Source organism: Mirounga leonina, unplaced genomic scaffold (genome assembly GCF_011800145.1).
Source record: "Mirounga leonina isolate KUSES-001 unplaced genomic scaffold, KU_Mleo_1.0 Mir_173, whole genome shotgun sequence".
Taxonomy (NCBI): domain Eukaryota; kingdom Metazoa; phylum Chordata; class Mammalia; order Carnivora; family Phocidae; genus Mirounga; species Mirounga leonina.
In genome coordinates, this window is record NW_023270447.1 from 93,245,592 (window position 1) to 93,250,065 (window position 4,474).

The window sequence follows — 4,474 nt, forward strand, 5'->3', positions numbered from 1 at the left end:
GGGCTGCAGGGCTGGCGGGGCTGCGAGGGGGCTGCAGGGCTGCAGGGGGGGCGCGTCCTGGGATGTGAGACCTTCTGCACCCCGCGCTCTGCACGCGTGCTGGGTGTGCGGGCGCAGCCCCTGAACATCATTCTCCAGCACCCCCTGGGTCTAAATATCGATCACTTATTGATTCACCAGGAAATCTCCACACTGAAGCCCACATCAATCTGACTGCCTTCTCCGACTGCCGCGATTGCGATTAATTTCGAAATCCAGACACGAGGAAGCAGCGGAAGGAGTTCCAGGGGTTTGTTTTTGCTTAGGGAGTGGGCGAGGGAGGCGCTGCCGGTAACCGGCGCCGAACCAGGGCGGCTTGAGCGAAGCACAAGCTGTCTCGGAACAAACCACCGCGGCCACCGGGCTCCTCCTGGGGCGTGCCGGCTCCCAGCCCACCGCCCGGCCGCTGCCCGGGGGGCGCTTCTCCCGCCCGGGCCCGGCCCAGCTCGAGGCCGCGCTGGCGCGGGCCCCGCCAGGGTCCGCCTCTCGGCCTCGGCCCCGCCCCCTACCCGTCACTCAGCGCGGGCCCCGCCCCCGGCCCTTCGCTCCCCGCCCGCGGCTCCCGCCCGGAAGCGGCGCGGCCCGCGGCCTCTCCACACGCCGGCACCAGGCGGCGCTCGCGGGCCACGTGGGGCCGGACGGGGCTGGGGTCCGCCGTCCAGCGGCTGGAGCTGGGCCAGCGTCGCCGGCTAGTGCCGCCCCCCGACTCATAACCCTGCCCTCGAAGCCTCACTTCAGGGGAAAAACAGACATAAATATCCCTTTCGTTCACCCCTAAGGCGCGCACAGGTGGCGGGGAGCGGGGCAGGGCGCCGACCGCGGAAAAGTGGAGCTGCCGCGGGCCCTGGGCTGGCCTCCCACCCTGAATGTCCAGGCCCCCAGAGAAGCACCCGGTCCCCAGATGGCCCTTTGCACCCAGGGGACCACGGCTCCTGGTCTTGGCGTCCTGGGACCCTGCCCGGCTGCTGTGCGACCGTCCTGGCCCCCAGGGGCTCGCAGCTGGCGCGCCCTGTGCCCTGTACCCCTGCTCCTCCGAGGGGCTCTGAGGCTCTTCTTCTCTCCCTCAGTCTCGTTTACACGTGACCACACCAAGGACATTTTGTCCAAAGCTAAAAGAGGTTTTAAATGCATCAAGAGCCTCAGACCTGGGATGCCTGGGCGATTCAGTCAAGCGTCTGCCTTTGGCCCGGGTCATGATTCTAGGGTCCTGGAATGCAGCCCTGCGTCAGGCTCCTTCCTTGCTCCGGGGGGAGTCTGTTTCTCCCTCTGGCTCTCCTCCCTGCTTGAGCTCTCTCTCTCTCAAAGAAATAAATAAAATCCTTAAAAGGAAAAAAAAAAAAAAAGAGCCTCAGACCTTTGCAGGGGCGGACGTTCCAGTTGGCCCAGCAGCCAGAGGGGGGTAGAAGTCTGGAGGTCCGTCCTGCACAGAGGGGAAACTGAGGCTCCAGGTGAAGCCCCTTGCAGAGGGGGACTGCCTACCCTACCTCTCCACTGAGCCTAGCCCAAAGCAGCACCCACGGCCTGTGGGGCAGGGCCAGGCAGCAGGGGTGGGGCACCCATGATCCTGCCCTCCACCGTGCCCCAAGTGGTGCCCAGTCAGGGCTGACCCAAAGCCCCTCACCCTGCACTCTCTTCAGTGGCTTCCTCCCCATGGTGTATCTCAGAGGTTGGGCACCAAAGTGCCCACCCAAGGTCTGGGCCCCATGGCCACCAGGGGCTGCTGGAGGGGTAATGGGGCAGGACAGACAGGCCCTTAGAAGTTTGATCCAGCAGGCTAAGCCATCCCCTCCCCCACCCAGCTACCCCAGAGCAGGTCTGGGCATGAGCCTTGGGCAAATGCCCAGGGGACTACAGCGGGGCCCAGCTGGTCCCAGATGGGCGTCACAGGGAGATCTCCAGGGCCCCCGGCACCAGGCAGCCGCCCCACAGGCCTAGCCACACCTGCTGGTTTCCAAAACACCGCGTGCCTGCAGGCCCAGCCTCCTCAGGAGGGGCAGCCCAAGGGCCTGTGGGTGCTCCTGGCTCCTCCCAGCACCCCTACTGCTTGGGGTCCCAGCCCACCATCTCCTCCTTCACCTCCTCGGGTGCCCCGTCCTCCAGCCTCTGAGACCATTGCTCTTGCACACGACCCTTCTCCAGGCCAGATGGCCCCCCTGCCCCGCCCTGCCTCTGATTGCCCTTCCCAGGCATACCTTGCATCACCTCCCAGGTGGCGGGTGGGCTGGCCCTCAGGGACAGGATTCTTAACAAACAGCCCTCAGGCCCCAGTGGCAGCCTCCAGAGATGAGGCAGGCTGCACCTTCAGAGAGAGCCGGGGCTGGCCAGCACTGCAGGACTGGGGCCCTGGGGGGGGTGGGGGGGGACTGCGGTGCTGCAGGGGTCCTGCAGAGAGGCAGCCGCGGTCCCACTACCCTCTGCCTGCCCCAGCGACATGCACTGGTGCCTGGCCTGAGTGTAAAGTGCCCACCTGACTTGGAGCAGGGCCTGGTGACCACGAACAAATGGGAGCAGAAGAGTGTGGGGACCCAGTGACCCCCCCCTTGCTGTTCCCACAGATACCCCTATAGCTCCCTGAGCACCCACCTTCACTTCAGAAGATGGTTTGGGGGGGCGCCTGGGGGCTCAGTCGTTGAGCGTCTGCCTTTGGCTCAGGTCAGATCCCAGGGTCCTGGGATTGAGCCCCGCATCGGGCTCCCTGCTCGGCGGGGAGCCTGCTTCTCCCTCTCCCTCTGCCTGCCGCTCTGCCTACTTGTGCTCTCTCTCTCTGTCAAATAAATAAATAATCTTAAAAAAAAAAGAAGAAGAAGAAGAAGAAGATGGTTTGGGGTTTCTGGCTATTGGAGCTGCCCTTGGGTCCTAGGCAGGGGTCCTAGCCAGGGCTCCCAAGGCAATCCCACTGTCCTGACAGGTGGGCCACACATAGGGGCATGAGGGCAGCTGGTCTGAGGGAGGACCGGCTGGGGCAGGCAGGAGGGGCCAGGTCAACTCCCTCAGCCACCAGGGTGGGGAAGGGAAAGAGAAGGAGACCCAGGGTGAGGGCTGGGTCCTCCCCCTGCTGGCTGAACAGTGCTAAGGGGGCCCAACAGGACCAGGTGCAGGGGCCCTCCAGGGAACAAGACCCCACCACCACCTGTGCAATTCATTTATTCAGGGCCTGCTCAGCATTCTGCCTTGGGTCAGGGGGTCTCTGCTCCCCAGAGAGCCCGAACAGCAAGAACCAGTAAATAAGGACATGCCACCCAGCAGTGGAAAGAGGGCAGTGGTGCGGGGCTGAGGTGGGTTGCTGCACTGGGGGCTTATTGCAGAGGGGCACTGGAGTGGAGGCAAGGTGACAGGAAGCACTGACCTCCCCTTCCTTCTGAATTGCTCCCAAACCTGGTCCTCAAGGCCTCCATGAAGTTGGCTCCCCACTGAGCCCCTTCCCTTCCAACCTCCTGGCTGTATTCACACATGCCTCTCCTCCAGGCCAACTCTGAGGCCCTGCAGCTCCTGTGTCCATTCCTGGGACACCCCCCCCCCCATGCTGAGCCCCACTTCCCTGGCCACACCACCCTTTTGTCTGCAAAGTCCCTTCCCTCTCTCTGGGGCTCTCTTCCTTCTCACCCCTCTCCCCCGGGGGGCGGGGGGACATTGGCAGCTCAGGGACATCCTCAGCTACACACACTCCCCCACGGCCCTTCACTGGCCTGTGGCGTGTTCACCACACACCCACTTCTCCACCCAACATCTATAAGCATCTTAGACTGGAGAGATCCGAGACACAGCACACTCTCCTCCTGTCCCATCAGACTACTCCCTCTAGCTGCCCCTCCCCACCCTCCCAGCTCGCCACCTAGCTGTTCACACAGGCACCCTGGTGTCGCCCCTGCTCCTTCCATGCCCTCATCCCTGACCTACCACAGCCTCCCCATTCCAGAATACATGGCCCTGTCCAGCCTGTCCAGCCCACTGTGCTACCCTCCACACAGCTCACCCTGCCCTGAGGCAGCCAGAGGGGGCCCTTCCCTTGCTTAGACCCGCAGTGGTTCCCATCACCATGACAGGACTTGTCGTCCTCACTGCCACAGGCCCTAAGGGAGCTGACTGCCTCCAAATGGCAGGAAGACTGAGACACCACCCACGGCCTTCTCCTGAGTTCATCTTTTTTTAAGAAGTAGATGATAAATGCCAATGGCCTTTTATTTTCAGCAAGAGAAAAGTAGTTCCTCAAACTCCTATGGAATTGCAAGGGACTCAAAATAGCCAAAACAATCTTGAAAAAGAAGAACAGAGTTGGAGAGTCAGAGGACTCACACTTCCCAATTTAAAACCTATACAAGGGGGGCGCCTGGGTGGCTCAGTCGTTAAGCATCTGTCTTCAGCTCAGGTCATGATCCCAGGGTCCTGGGATCGAGCCCCGCATCGAGCCCCGCATCGAGCCCCGCATCGAGCCCCG